We start from the raw sequence: 16,726 nt of genomic DNA, 5'->3' as shown, positions 1-16,726 counted from the left end.
CTTTCTTCTTAATAGCCCCAAACTGGAAGCAACCCTAACGCCCTTCCACTGATGGATTAAATTATGGTAAGTCCATACTGTGGCTACCTAGTCAATAATAAAAGGGAATAAACTGCTGACACACCCAAGAAACTGGATGACTGTTCAGAAATCATGCTAAGTAGAAAAGACAGTTATAAATGTTTACATAGTAATGAATGTTCCTATTTATATAAAAGTATTGATAGGAGAAATTTATAGAAAGAAGAACAGATTAGTGGTTGCCAGGAATTAAGAAGGGAAAGGAAATGGGGGTGGCTATAAAAGGCAACATGAATAATACTTTAGGGAATAGAAATGTTCTGTCTCTTGACTGTATCAATGTCAGTATCCTGGTTGTGCTATGCCAGGATAGTTTTGCAAGATGTTACCATTGGGGAAAACTGGATAAAGGGTACACATGATCCCTCTGTGTATTATTTCTTATAGTTGCATGTGAACCTACAATTATTTTTTTATAATTAATTTTTAAGAATTCTATGCCTTATTTATTCCTTTTAAAGTTTTCTGTCTAGGAGAAAAAATTCAGTATTCTGTATATTTTCTTTTGAGGAAATCAAAACAATATGAATACACAATTTTAGATAGGTTATATATTTTCCTTTAGAAATGTGAACATGAGAATATATCGGCCTGCCGGAGACAGTTAATGACTTAATGAGCCTTGGAAAACTATAGTCATATCTATTCATTTCTATGAATTTCCTGAATCAAAATGAACATTTCTATCATATATGTGGAGGAACTGAAATAGTATGGTCAAGATTGACCAGTGACTCTCAAAGGACATTCCAAAGATCCCTAGAGATCCCTGAGACTATTGCAGGTTTTCTCTAGGTAAACATAATTTTTATAAAAATGATTTGCCTTCTTCACTGATTTTTCCACTGATAGTGGGTAAAACTGCTGGCAATTTAGCAAGAATCAAGAAAGTAGCACTAAAGTTTGCTAGCACTCATTATATTCTCCACTACCATGAACCCACAGTAATAAAAGTGACAGTTACACCGAAGAATGCCCTTAATGAAGCACTAAAAATTATGAATTGTCTTAAACTTTAGTCTTTGAATAGATGCTGTTTTTAATAGTCTGTGTGATGAAATGGAGAGTGTGCATAAATCTCTTCTGATGCATACCGAAGTGTGATGGTTGTTTTTTAACAAAAGCAATTGTGAGATGCTTTGAATTCTGAATTGAGCAAGCTGCTTTTTTCATGAAACATCATTTGACTTGAAGGAACAACTGACACACAAACTACAGTTATTCACACTTGGGTAATTGGCAGACATTTTCTCAAAAACAAACAAGATAAGTCTGTCATTTCAAGGAAAACAACTGACAGTGTTTGTTACCAGTGAGAAAATTTGTGACTTTAAGAACTAGAAATTTGCAAAACTTGAATCTACCACTGTGAGCTTGGCAGCTTTCTCATACTGAAAAGTTTTCTGATGAGATCAACAGCGATGTTAACAAATGTGATTTTTAATATTAAACAATGAACTCTTCAACATTTGGAAGATATGTGTAACTTAGTGAACTCATATCTTACAAATAGCCAGTGAGTTATATGACAAAATTATGCATCACTAAAAGGACATCTGAAGTGAAAGAGAGACCAATGGATTTTCATGTAACTGATTAAGAAGAGTTATTAATGTCATATTGTAACTAATCTTTAAGAAATTATTATTATTTTTAAAGATTTTATTTATCTATTCACTAGAGACACAGGGAAAGAGACAGAGACACAGGCAGAAGGAGAACCAGGTTCCATTCAGGGAGCCCGATGTGGGACTCCATCCAGGGACTCCAGGATCATGCCCTGGGCCAAAGGCAGGCGCTAAACCGCTGAGCCACCCAGGCGTCCCAATCTTTAAGAAATTATGGCCTTGGCTGGTTTTGGTGTGGATTCAAAGAAAAATAGCCACTGGGCACCTGGGTGGCTCAGTCGGTCAAGCTTTTCACCCTTGATTTCAGCTCAGGTCATGACCTCAGGGTCATGAGCTTTGTTGGGTTCCATGCTAAGCACAGTCAGCTTGTCCCTATCCTTTGTTCCTCTTCCACTCAGGCTCTTTCTCTCAAATTAATCAATCAGTCAATCAATCAAATCTTTAAAAAAAAAGCCACAATTATCTCAAAAAGCTGTTAAAATAATCTTTTTCCAACTGCATATTTGTGTGAAACTGAATTTTTGTTACCTACCTTAAATAGAATATATTGCAACTGATTGAATGCAGTGGCCAAGATGAGAATCCAATCACATTTCATTAGGCCAGACATCGGGAAAGCTTGAAAAAAAAAAAAAAAAAAAGGAAAGTGATGCCACTCTTCTTACCAAGTTTTTGGAAATAGAGTTATTTTTTATAAAATTAGTCCTCTATGTGAACACATAATGGAGTTGTCATTGTTAATATTTTAATAAATATTGTTAAGGTACCTGAGTGGCTCAATGGTGGAGTGTCTGTCTTTGGCTCAGGGCATGATCCTGGGGTCCTGGGATCGAGTCCCACATTGGACTCCCTACAGGGAGTCTGCTTCTCCCTCTATGTTTCTGTCCCTCTCTCTGTGTCTCTCATTAGTAAATAACTAAAATCTTTTTTAAAAAAGAAACTTTTAAAAAATATTGTTAAAAAAATTTTAGTTGTGGTTTTTAACAAGAATTAGTGTAAATATAACCCACATTAAAAAAAATTCTTCAGGATCTTCTACAATTTTTGAGAATAAAAAGGATCTGAGGACCAAAAGTTTCAGAACCACTGAGGTGGATCATTGTTACCTAGAGATAAAATAGATTGGACAGAGACCTCAATATCATTGTGGTAGTATCACTCCCTTAAAACATGGAAATCTTTCAAATAATTAAACTGTTGGAAAGATATCTATATTAAATCCACTTGGAGCAGTACTGAATATGCATGTTTCCAAAGTTGCACAAGAACTGGAGAGAGAGTAGTTATTTTTTTCCCAGCTGTATTTCCAGGTTGCATAGACAAAAATCTACTTTCTCCTTTTTAAAGTCTTTACATACGGAAATTTTCAAATGTACATTTATTTTCAAAAGTAAATAGAATAGTACAATGAAACTTCATGGGCTTATCCAATTACAATGATTATTAAAATGTTGCCATTCCTGGTTTAATTATCACCCCTCCATTTTTTTTTTACTGTACTATTTAAAAGGAAATTTAAATATTAATAAAAATTAAAATATTTTTCACTCACAAATGGCTTTAGCGCTCCTAATGGATTAAGATGTTAATATAACCATACTTTATTTTTTAAAAAATATTTCATTTATTTATTCATGACAGACATAGAGAGGGAGAGAGGCAGAGACACAGGCAGTGGGAAAAGCAAGCTCCATGCATGAAGCCCGACGTGGGACTCAATCCTGGGACTCCAAGATCGCCCCCTGGGCCAACGGCATGTGCCAAACTGCTGAGGCACCCAGGGATCCCATATAACCATACTTTAAATCCCAGTAAAATTAAGAATAATTCTTTGCATTCATCTGATAGCCCATCTATATGATCAATACTTTCTATTGCTCTCAAAAATGTCTTAAATAGTTCATTTGCCAATAATGCAAGAATGTAAGCCTGCCCATATATTACATACGGATTATATATTCTGTAATCCATAATAGTTCCCTTTTCCTCTTTAAAATGCCAATTCTTTACTGAAGGAAACATTTAATTGTCATAAAATTATCTGCATTATGTATTTTGCTGATGGCTATCTCATGGTATTGTTTAAAGTATTCCTTTACCTCATTTACCTCCTGTAAACTTGATAGTTATAGATGCTTGAATAGATTCAGATTCAATTTCTTTTTCAGAGGGAGGAGATAGAATAATTCACAGGTGGGGCTGTAAATTTATTATTGCATTACACCAAAGGGATATTAGTTTTAATAATGTGGAGATTGATCCATGGGTCTGGTATTATAAGGAAGATAACTTCATTTACATCTTCCCAGAAATCTTTCTCTGAATGGCATTAACAGATAATGATAAACATTGCCTATACATAGAATTTCATTACAATTTTAAAACTATGTTTTTTCTTTTTAAAAAGATTTTATGTATTTATTCATGAGAGACACAGAGGGAGAAGCAGGCTCCATGCAGGGAGCCTGATGTGGGACTCTGTCCCGGGACTCCTGGATTACTCCCTGGGCGGAATGCAGGCGCTAAACTGCTGAGCCACCCAGGGATCTCCTAAAGCGGTCATTTTCTGATTCTATCATTTACTCTTTTTATGATTCTTCCATAAAAAAGAACATTCTCTCATTTACTATTCATAGTCCACACTGAAAAGGTGAGATAAGTGCATGCTTTTTCATACTTATTTACCAAATTTTAGAATAATGAGGTGCTATCATAGTAACCTCTAAGAGTGACCAATAAGTAATTTTTAAAAATATCATTATGGTTTTGATATATTTTATGCATTTTAATCCATTTCATTAGTCTTTTTCTTTTTTTAAAAAAAGATTTTATTTATTTATTCATGAGAGAGACAGAGAGAGAGAGAGAGAGGCAGAGACATAGGCAGAAGGAGAAGCAAGCTCCATGCAGGGACTTGATTCCAGGACCCAGGGGATCACTACCTGAGCCAAAAGCAGACGCTCAACCACTGAGCCATCCAGGTGCCCCTCATTATTCCTTTTGATGTCCAGTTGTCCTACTTTTGGCCACTGATATAGCCCCTTCTTGTCAGCACCTGTATATTTTGACATTCCTGTGATTTGTCTGTTTTATATAATAATATGCCTTGGTGATATCTCTAGAATGTCTTTCATTACCTCCTTGCTTCCTGGTGTGTCAAGAAGTTCTAGTTTTCCTTCTGCAGTCATGAATTAGCCGTTTCTCCAAGGAGCTGGCACATTTCAGGGGGAAGTGGTGGTACTGAGCGGTTGTAATCTAGGTAACAGAGTTTCTCATTTGCCTCAGTTTATTATTGTTTCATGGTGAAGAGATGGGCAACATATACTATTTTTTAAAAAAGAGAAAAATAAATCAAAAGATCATAAAATTCAGTTCAAATTTAATCTTGTAGGCTTTTTACTTATTTGATTTCATATATTGATGTTTTTTCTTATATTGAAAACTTGACTTTTAACAACATTAATATAAAAAGTTATTTATTTGGTCCTTTATTTACACATTTTATATCTATTTTTATAGATGCATATCCAATATTTTAATATTCTTACTAACAATAGTAGATCATTGAATTCATATTTTCTTTTTACCACTGGAATATGCCCCAAGGTATTAATGAGTCAAGGGATAAATGCTTATGCAAATGACAGACGTAGTTAGAGAAAAAAGGGTGATGAAGATGGGTTTTGAAAAAGAGAGTTACAGTTAAGTAAGATAACCTGTGTAACCTTTGGAAGGACTACAAATAAAATTTGAAAGGAGATGTGAACAGAATGCGCCAGGTTAGGTACATCCCAAAATATGAAGAACATTTATGGAAGCATTAACTTTTACTTTCTCCATACATTTCATTTCAAGTCTCTCTTGTCCTCTTCCTATAGGTTTATTTGCAACTCAGATCTCAATTTTTAGCCAGTATGGGAGAAATAAAGATAACATAATTTACATAATTGAGGAAAGTCTGGAATTGTGATTGTAGACTAATGTACAAACTTAACAACTGTGAAGAAATTTTTTGTGTCATGTTCAACTGTAATAGGTTGGCTTTTTGTTTTTCTCTTTGTTAACAAGATGTTGAGCCATCTTACGTTAATATCTTACTAAGTAAAATGGTTATAGACACTGAGATTTAACTGTGGTTGGATGATTTATTTTTCAATGGTATCAGCATTACAAGAGAAGTTTTATGTTTATAGTATTCCTGAAATCTACTCTATCAGTCCTGTAATGCCTCATTATACATTTGGAGCTTTGTTGCAGTTCCCTACCTAGCATTTAATTTTCTACTGATATCTGGAATACTTGATAAGCAGCTTCATTTCTGCGAGCGGAGGGTGCAGAATCTTTCTATTTGTACCCTGTGTTGGGTGTTAATTTTTCTGTAAATGAGAGATAACAAGTATTTTAGGCTTTGCTGGCTATATCTCTCTTGCAACAACTTAACTCTGCTGTTGCAGTGTAAAAGCATGTAAAAGAATGAGCATAATGGTGTACTTATAAAACTTTATTTATAGAATCCTATGGCAAAAAAAAAAAAAAACTCACTCCTGGAAATAAGCTCTCAGGAAATGGAGCCCCTGTATTATCATCAGATTGTGAAGGGACCTGGAATTAAAGAAAAGTCAATTTGAAGAGCTCTGGCTGCTGGCTTCTGTCCCTGGAATTGAACTTAGAGAGAAAGTCGGGGCAGTGTTCCTCTCAGACCTATGCCTAATGTCCTCAGGAAAGCCCCCTCTCTTGGCTTTCACTCTCTCACTGAAATGGTTTCCGGGAAAAGCCAGTCTGGACTTTCAAAGAGGACATTTCAGGTTGAAGTTGAGGAGAAACTATTTAGCTACTTAGCAAGGGTCTCAAGACCCTTATTGCACCTTCATTCAGACTCCTGGCCAGGATTTCTACCCCATTGCAAATGACATATTTCTTCATCTCATTAGAAGTACAGTTTTTACAAGGAAAGAGAGTATACCTAACCAGGCAGCTAACAGCCAAATATCCTTTGTCTTTCTTATTGTTGTCCCTATAACTTGCTTAGTTTCTTGTTTGGGAGATACAAAAACCTATGTGGAAGGGTTAGCCTATGCGGGTGTGCCTTTGAGGGAATCTCAGATGGTGTTGTGTGGGCATTGTTGACTGTGAAGAGTCTGCTGAATCATGTCAAGTACCTGTCTGCTGTATGAGGTGGGGTAGGGGAGTAGGATGCCAGTGGGGTGGGCAGATGCAGGGAATTTCTGCTCTACCTAACAGTGCTTTCCCAGGTTCACTCACCCAACGCAATCAATGCCAACTTCTCCCTAGAGTTAGCATGTTATTGCATGTTATTTTCTTCCAGAGAGGCTTTTTCCTTGTAAAGAGGGATGTTCTTTTCTCTAGGTCATGACATTGATTAGAAAAACAGAATTCAAAAGGAATAAAATACTGCTGCTGCTACTACTACAAAGGTAGTTGCTTCAATTGTAGGAATAGAAAAAAGAAAATAGTAAGTGCTAGGAGCTGGATCTGGGGAGAGAGGCTGAAATTTGGGGGCTGATGGGATATTCTTTATTTTTATTTTGGTGTTGATGACACACTGTATATATTTGTCAAAACCCGTAGAATTACACACATACCCCAGTTGATGGCTATATTTGGCCTGAAGGTTGACCCCTGCCCGACTCCAATATTTAAGATCTTTCTGGAAGCATACAACGCATAGCCTCTGTCTAGACATTTCCCAGTGCAAAATCAGACTATGTAGTTATCAATACTTTTTTGAACCGTGACTGTGGTCTTTCAGTTAGAAATTTTACAATGACCTACCTACCTGCCCCTTGGAGATCAGTACCTATGACCAACTTAGTTTCATAATCTATCCCTTCTTGGATTTTCATTTCCATCTCTTCACTGTTCTTCAGAGCCCTGTCTTACTCTATTCCTAAGATTATACAAGTCTAAGTTCTTAAAATGAAGAAACCACTATGTAAAAAGTCTTGAACAAGACAGAGGTTTATTTCTTTCTCACCTAACCTTCTATTCTAGGATAGAAAGGGCATCTCTAACATTCTTAATATGTGGCTTCCATCTTTAGATCCATTGATAGTAGTGGCTACCATTGGCTGGCTCTTAATCACCTGTTATATCAAGTATCAAAGGAGGATGGAAAATATAGTTTCTAGCTGGCCAATCTTGTATTCACCTAATACTTAGGAGTTCTGTTGTTAACAAAAGGGAAAATAGATTTTGTCCATCACCCAGAAGTCTTTATGGCATTACGTTAAAAAGAATGAAGGTTTAATGAAAGAAAAACACTTTGAGAAATGTGCTGTGTATCCATAAAATGTGGAATGTTTTCAAGAGCCATAATAGATTGATGTTCTATTCATTCCTACATTTCTAGGGTAGCATAAAAACACCCTGCAGTTTCTATCAGGACCTATGTCAAGACCTAGAACTGTGGCTGAATATGACATTAAAATCCATAGAATAACTCTCTAATAAAAAATATATAAACCTAGCTTGAATGAAAAATAAAACTCCAGATGCCAGAAATGAAAGGGAACTCAAAATGAGAAAAGCAAATTGATGTTACAGTGGCTTGGAGAATTATTAAATCTGGGTAACTGCCCTTAGGGCTTGGGGCTTTTGTTTTGTGAACAGAATATATTTGGGTTGTAATTTTTTAAAATCCACTCTACCAATCTCTATCTTTTGATTCGTGTATTTTTATCATTAAAATTTAAGATAATTACTGATATGTTAGAGCCTAATACTGTCATTTTATTATTTATCTGTTTGTTTCCTCTACTAATGTCTCTTTCTCTTTTTCAACTTCTTTTAGGTTGCTTGAATAGGTTTTAACATTCGATTTTGCTTTATTTATAGTGCTTTTGATTGATCTCTGTATGATTTTCTATGTGATATAGGTTTACACTATACTATGTGACTTATCATGGTTTACTGGTATCAACATTTTACCATTTTTTGTGAAGTATGGAAACTTCACTTCCTTTTCAGTTCCTTTACCTTCCCCACTTTAAATATCACTGGCTAGAGTAACCAATAGTATAATTTTCATTTCAATCATCAAATATAAAACTTACAAAAAAATGATTGCCTATGATATTTACCCATACTTCTGCTTTTTCCACTGATCTTTCCTCATGCTCAAAGTTTCCTTTCCTTTCCTTTCCTTTCCTTTCCTTTCCTTTCCTTTCCTTTCCTTTCCTTTCCTTTCCTTTCCTTTCCTTTCCTTTCCTTTCCTTTCCTTCTTTCCTTTCCTTTCCTTTCCTTTCTTTCCTTTCCTTTCCTTTCTTTTCCTTTCCTTTCTTTTCATTCTTTCCTTTTCTCCTTCCTTCCTTCCTTCCTTCCTTCCTTCCTTCCTTCCTTCCTTCCTTCCTTCCTTTTTCTTTCTTTCATAAATTCCTTTATGTGAAAAGAACTCCCTTTAATCAATCTTTATGGGTAGGTCTGCTAACCACAAATTCTTCACAGATGAAATACCTTCATCTGAGTATGCTTTTGTCTTTCTTCATTCATGAAGGATAGTTTTACCAAATACAGAACATATGATTGATAGTTCCTTTTCTTCAGCACTTGTGAAATGTTGTTTCATATCCTTCTGACTCCATGGCTTCATATGAGAAATCTTCTGTAATTTGAATTGGTGATCCTCTGTAGGTAATCCATAATTTCCCTTTGGCTATTTTCAAGACGTTTCTTTCTTTACTCCTCAGACTTTTAAATATGATCCATCTTGGCATGGATTTCTTGGGAAAAAACTTTCTTAGACTATTGGTCTGTTTTTGATAAGTTTATAAAAGGTTCCTCTTTATATTTTTGGTAATCTGCTTAAAAACAAAGATTCTGTGTTTCATCAAAAATAATTCCCTCTACTTCATCTTGTCTTTATCAAGTCTTTGGTTACTTCAGAAAACTTACCCTTCTCCATTAAAAGAGATAAGTTTTTCTTACAACTCTATAACTTCTGCATTTGCTTTGAAATTTTTAATTGCCACATTGATTAAATGGTAACTAAGTTTTGTTTCACAGTGACCTACGTTCTTATTTAATGAAATATTTTAAGCCTTTTAATACTTTTGACAAACCTTCCAAAAATCAAACTTTAAATAAAGGCTTTTTGATCTTAAATTAACTTTGGAGTTTTCCTAGAGGGTTCCTGGAACATCTCAAAAGATTTGTCATCTCTCCTTATAAAAGAGAAATACTAAACTAGTTAGGCTTATTTGATATGTTAAACTATGTTGGAAGCATCATCAAATAAGAAGTGATGCAAGACCTTCTTTAGGCTATATTTATATAAAGATGTGTTATTGATATAAGTAGACCTACAAAAGTGCTTCCCCAAGCCACCTGCACAGACCCACAATACGTCATGGGATGGTAACCCAAGATCTGTGCCTGTTCTCCTTCCCCATATCTGTAAAATAGGCCCATTATATTGATGATATAGTGTTAACATGTGAAGTCTTGCCTTGGCTGCAGGGCACTCTTGCAGATTTTGTTGGAACATCGGCAAGGAAGAGGATGAGTAGTAAGCCCACAAAATTCAAAGCTTAGGTACCACTGTAAAGTGTACCTAAGTGTACCTATGATGTACCACTTTTGGGTCATCATATGGTTGGGTAAGATGTGCATTGTCCCAGAAGCTGTGAGTGATAAGGTATAAGCCTATCCAACCCCTAAGAATATAAAAGAGGTAAGATTTTGTAATGGCTTTGAGGTTTAGAGGAGTTTTATTACCCACCTGGTACAGTGCTTCCACACTTATACTGCCTGGTGAAGAAAGGGCATATGTGGGTGAGGGTCAGAGCAACAAGTACCCTTTGAGAGGGCAAAAATACTAGTGAAACAGATTAAAGTTTGGGCATCTCCCAAGTAGGGCTACCATTTGAGTTAGTGTGTCTGTGACTCTTGAAGGTATAAGTTGGGCACTGTGGCAGAGACAACAGAAGGGGAGAGTACCTCTAGGATTTTGGTCCAAGTTCTGCAACGGGACCGAAATCAAATGTACCCCTATAGAGTAATAACTTCTAGTGGTATGCCCAGAACTCCTATAGGTAGAGCCAGTGAGGAAGGAAGAGCATATCTTGGTAAGAAATGCCTTCCTATCAAGGAACAGGTTGAAAATATGTTCCATCAATCCACTCCACCATGGCTTAAAAATCCCACTTTGACTACATGGCATGTTTATTTGCAGCAGAGGAGCACTATTTCCAACAGCCTAGAAATGCAGGTGATACTAGGCTCTATAGAGTATGTAAATCTTCCAAATGCCCCTGCCCCTATTCCTGTGGTGGCACCTACAGCCTATATAGAAGGAATGGGAGAAATTCCAACTGATGCTTGTGCCTGGGTACAGAGGCCTAGAACCTGTAACAAACCATAGCAGCCAGTGGGCTAAATTCAGAGCAGTTTGGCTCGTGATCACTCATGAGTCCTGGCCATTAATCCTTTGTACTTGCAGTTGGGCCAGTCTAAAGGGATTAACCTTATGATTGGACAATAGGAAGCCAAAGGGGTGATGGTCATGAATAAACTCATAAGAGGTCAGGTTAGATGGAAAGACATTTTGGTTGTCTTTCCGGAGGCGGTCCTCACTGTCTTCCATGTCCTGGCTCCCAAGGTGCTGACAGCCCCTGGTGATAAGGAAGCTGATGCCCTGGCCTGTGTGTGCATCCTAGCAACTGACCCAACAGTGGATACAGGAGATTTGATACATAGGAAGAACAGCCACAGTAGAGCCCAGGTGGGATGGCACATTGCCAACATTGTCAATTATCCTTGAAATAGAGTGACTTGGTTAATTCAGTAATAGCATATCCAATGTGTTCTAAACAATGCTCAGGGAAACTGCCAAAGGACTATGGGGCCATCCACTGGAGTTCCAAACTGCTGAGGGATTGGAAAAGTTACTTATATTGGCCACCTCATTCCAAGTAATGGTTCTAAATATGCTTTGGTTCTTGTGGACACTATGTTTAGCCTAATTAACCCAAGCTTTAACCCATCATCATCACTAGGCTGCCACCATTAGGGGTTTAAAAAAGTACCATGTTTTGATAACTGAGCCTAGTAGATAGTAATCCAGAGTCACATTTCAAAGGTCATGATGTGCAAGACTGGGCAAAAGAATATGACGCTGAATGGAAACTCCACCTCCCCTTTAATATACAAGTAACAGGGTTGGTAGAAAGGAAAGAATGAAATATTAAAGCAACAGATTAAATTACTAACAAGTAAAACTATCTTGGTCAGGCAGATTGAAGTACTATCCCAAGTGTCAATACACTTGAAAAATCAATCAGTATGGCCTGTTGCCCCAAATGCCAGACTGGAGATCCCTGCCAAGAAACCCAATGCTGTAAAGGTTTGAAAGTCACTGGAGAAAGCCACTGGAACAACACTCACCATGGATCAAGTGCTATGCTACTGAGAACACTGAGCCCCATCGTGCCTGGAAAAGCATTATCTACTAGAATTTGTGATGAGATGCCCATCAGGATGGGTGAGTTACTTCATGTCCCTGGTTGAGGAGGAACTACTCAATTTCCACTCAGATCCCACTGTACTGACAGAAGCTGAAGTTGTTGAAACACACCATACTTGGAATAAAATACACATTATTGAAAGAGGGGAGAAGGCGATCTGGCATATCCTACCCCCAATTCATCTCTTCACACCTGACAGGGCTGCCTCCTCTAGCTAAAATGTATAGTATGTATAACTGGGTCAGGTTTGTAAAGCTGACAACCTCCCTTTCCTTAAGCCCAGATAGGTGTATTTTTTCCCCACTGGTACAATCATTGGGCCACCAACTTTGCCTGTCCCTTGTCCTGGAGGACATTATGGCACACATAGAAGCCCTTATTATAAACCTACCCAGCAAACCTTAAATAAGGGCTGACAAAGGCTGTCTTAACACTGTAATGTTTCTAATGAGAAAGCTATCCTCCAAAAGAGGATGGCCTTGGACATTGTTACCATCTGTGTCATTATCCAAAAGGAATTTTATGTATTCATAACTGAAGAGTATGCCAATGTATCATTTTTACTAAATCACATGAAGACACAAATGAATGCTCTGTATGAACTGAACCTCATTCCTAAGGGACTCAGTAAATCAGTGGTTTGGATCTTGGTGAAAAATATTATGACTTATTTTGGGAATCATTATCTTCTTGTATCATTTTCTCTTGTATGTGCCTGTATTGTTGTTATAGCATATACCTCCAATATAACCAGATACTTGCCAAATGAGCCACTTCTATGCTAATGAAATCCTTCTTGATGGCTTAGGGCATATTTCAGGAAAGGAGGGCAGGTGAAATTGTAAGAGCCAGTCTTGAGGGGGTGGTTTCGGGAAGGTCATTGAGAGGACTTGATCTCTTGTTGGCCTAAGAGGTGTACCTAGGCAAGTGGAGGCTCCTTACTCCTCCACTATCCTTAGAATGTACATTTGTCCACCATTCCTACAATCAGAGCCATTTTAAAGGCTGTAGGCTTGAGAGAGCAATGTGGTGCTGAGACCACTTGCATGGTATAAGTGAACCTAGTTAGGAGCATAAATAAACTTTAAGATTCTAATGGGCAGGTGTGGAGATCTACTTGTCTTGTGGCTGCCCAAGCCCAGCTTCTTATGTGTCTTTGCTCATTGAACCTACCAATATGCTACCTACCAATCTGTAGGGTCTGTTTGCCTATTTCTTCCATCTGTATTTGCATGGGGGCCAGTTCAACACTTTCTTTCTCCTCTCCTTTTTGGGAGGCAAATATTAGATCTTTGTTAATATACCAAAGCCAACTGAGGCTTTGGTAATTTTTTTCAGTCTTTTTTTTCATATTGGGTAAATTCTATTGATCTGTTTCAGTTTCACTGATTATATCCTCAGCCACCTCCACCCCATTTTGCACCTAGCCAGCAAGACTTTTATTGTTGATGATATTGGTGTTTTTAGTCCTATAATTTCCATTTGGTTCTTTTTTTTTTTTTTTTGAAGATTTATGTATTAATTAGAGAGAGAGAGAGAAGGGCAGGGAGAGGCAGAGAGAGAAGGTGAGAGAGAATATAAGCAGATTCCACACTGAGCACGGAGCCTCATGAGGGGCTCCGTCTCAGGATCCTGAGATCATGACCTGAGGCAAAATCAAGAGTCTGTGGCTTAGCCACCCAGGTGCCCTTATTTGGTTCTTTTTCAATAACTTCTGTTTCTTTGCTGAGATTTTTCTTTTGTTTGTTTGTTTGTTTGTTTCAAGACGACTTATAATTGCTGTTGAAGCATATTTATGATGACTGTTTTAAAATCCCCATCAGATAATATCAACATTTCAGTCATCTCAGTGTTGGCCTCTGTTGATTATATTTTCACATTCATGTAGTGATTCTGTATCTTGGTATAGGGATTTTTTTTTGTTGTTGTTGTATCCTAGACATTTTTAACGTTATGTTTAGGAAAATCTGTGTCCAATTTGAATTTTATTTCTTTTTTTTTAATAAATTTTTAAAAAATTTATTTATGGTACTCACACACACACACACACACACACAGAGGCAGAGACACAGGCAGAGGGAGAAGCAGGCTCCATGCACGGGGAGCCCGATGTGGGATTTGATCCCAGGTCTCCAGGATCGTGCCCTGGGCCAAAGGCAGGCGCCAAACCCAGGTATCCCTGAATTTTATTTCTTTTATCAGGAACACAACCTGTTTAGAGGTTTATTATGAAGCAACTGTCCTGATCTTGTGGGCCATGGTTCCAATAAAAGTTAACTTTTCAGAGTCTTTGAGGTCTTACTTTGGTCTGCTTGGGTTATCTGGTACTGCTGGGTTTCTCACTGTTTCCTGCTGATGCTCCCTATAGGGGTAGAAAGGTTTCTCCAGATGAGGCAGCTTGTCTTTTAGTGAGGCATGCTTGAAAAACTAGGTGCTTGTTATTGTGATTTCCCCCCTGATGCTCCTAGGATGTTGAGGCTTGACTTTTGATTTTCAGTAGGGGAATCTGGATCCAGAGAAGTTGCATAACTGGATTTGAGATATCTCTTTAAAGTTGGGGCTGCAAAGGACTCTTAAGTCTATGAAAATGTAATAAGAGAAACTCTGTTCATAGCTTCAGAGAATTCCTCCCACTGTTAAAGACTTAATTGAGTCTCCTCCAGGCACAGGCAGGAAAAATATTTTTGAAAAAAAGGTGATACACACAAGCCAGTACCACACATTCACAGAGGGTCTGAATTTACATTACTTAAGTGAAGGGTTAATTTCAGGCTTAAAATAAATTCTACAAACAGATCTAGCTCTTGTAAAATTCTTTGAAGAATGCTTCTTCAAGAAGATATTCCTAGACTGGGATTCTCTTATCTTTGATAGAAGAAAAAAGTGAAAGAGTCATAAAACAAAAGAGTAATTGAATGACCATAAAGATGTGCCAGCAGCTGCTATAGAGAGTAAAACTGACATCCCAAAATGAAATAAAATAGAACAATCTAAAAGAGATTATAAAATTACTATATTTGTAATGATTAAAGAGGTCAAAAAGGAAGAGAAACCATGACAAATGAGGAGGATATTATGAAAGAAAATATATCATTTGAGGAATTAGAAACATCATTCATGTCACTTGTTACAAAATTCTTCCACCCAGGTGGCATATGCCAGGGATTGTACTTTTCCAAAAGGCACATAATGTCACAAAAAGACAGGCTGTGAGGTAATGAAAGTAATTGCAGGTATGGCTCTAAGTTTGGATGTAAATTATCATTATAACAGTCCTTATTTAAAAAGTAAAAAAAAAAAATTACCTTTAAAGTTTTAGATAAAAAGAATCTTCACAAATGAGAAAAAGGAAACACTTGTATTGTCTTGTACCTGAAGCTTTACATTTTAAATGGTGTTAAATGACCCATGAGATTGATTAAATTGAAAGCTTAATGTGCCTTTATATTTTGGGCATCTTATTTTTTATGATTTATAATTTTAGTTCTCAGTTTGTCTGAACTATTTTGTTGTGCCAGAAAAAAACAAAATTTTCATGTTCGTGAAGATTCCATGACATCTCTCAGAAATTGGATCCACATCAGTCAAAGCTGGATTGAGTTTTAGGTTGTTATAAAAGATTGCACACAAGAAGCTTGTATTTCTTTTATGAAATATTTGTTAATGTTAAAATATGATTTTTGCTTTATTTGATGTCAAAAAGGTACTAGAAATTTCGAATGATCCATTTTCTCTATCTCTTATCAGGTGACATGTTATTAAATCTAATAAGGAGATCTTACAAGAGGCTTAATTGGAAGTCCTCCCACTTGTGTATAATTTTTAAAAAAAATTTTATTGATTGATTGATTGAAGTTCGATTTGCCAACATTCAGTATAACACCCAGTGCTCATCCCATCAAGTGTAGTGTATACTTTTTATCAGCATTAATCTCATAGGTAACCATGACACAATAGGTTTTATTTGAAGCCTTTCATTTTTTTTTAATCCTTTCTCCCATTGTGTACTTTCCTTTATACAAGCCTATGTTTCTAAAGATATGTTTTGATGTTAGCTGAATCTTTCCCGGCCATGGGTCACCCTAAATAATTATGCCTCCTTCCCCATCAAAATTTTCATTCCTAAATTGTGTCACTGACTTTTACCATTGTAAAATATGGAGTTTTTTTTCTTTTTATAACCTAATGAATAGCACAAACTCCTCCTTGAGTAGCAATTGTTATTTTGATGTCCAGTGAGTCAGAAATCATTATGGTGATGAGCTAACTAATATGCATGTACACTACTTTTGAAGCATTTTGTATTTAGTTACTCTCCATGACAAGTATATATGAAATGACAGTGCATTGGAATGCAACACCTTTATTCGGTCTGTGAACAAGGCCTGCTCTGTACTTCATTTGTAGAACCTTGGTGGTAATTGACCCAACTATTGATCAAAATGATTAAGAACCAAAGCCTACACCTTTTTCAGGGGTAATTGCTTCGGCTTCCCATTTTCATTTCCTGCTCTAATATTATCCTCTCAGGGATTC

This window comes from Vulpes lagopus, chromosome 1 (assembly GCF_018345385.1).
Source record: "Vulpes lagopus strain Blue_001 chromosome 1, ASM1834538v1, whole genome shotgun sequence".
NCBI classification, from domain to species: Eukaryota; Metazoa; Chordata; class Mammalia; order Carnivora; family Canidae; genus Vulpes; species Vulpes lagopus.
Note: the sequence above shows the minus strand (reverse complement) of the source record.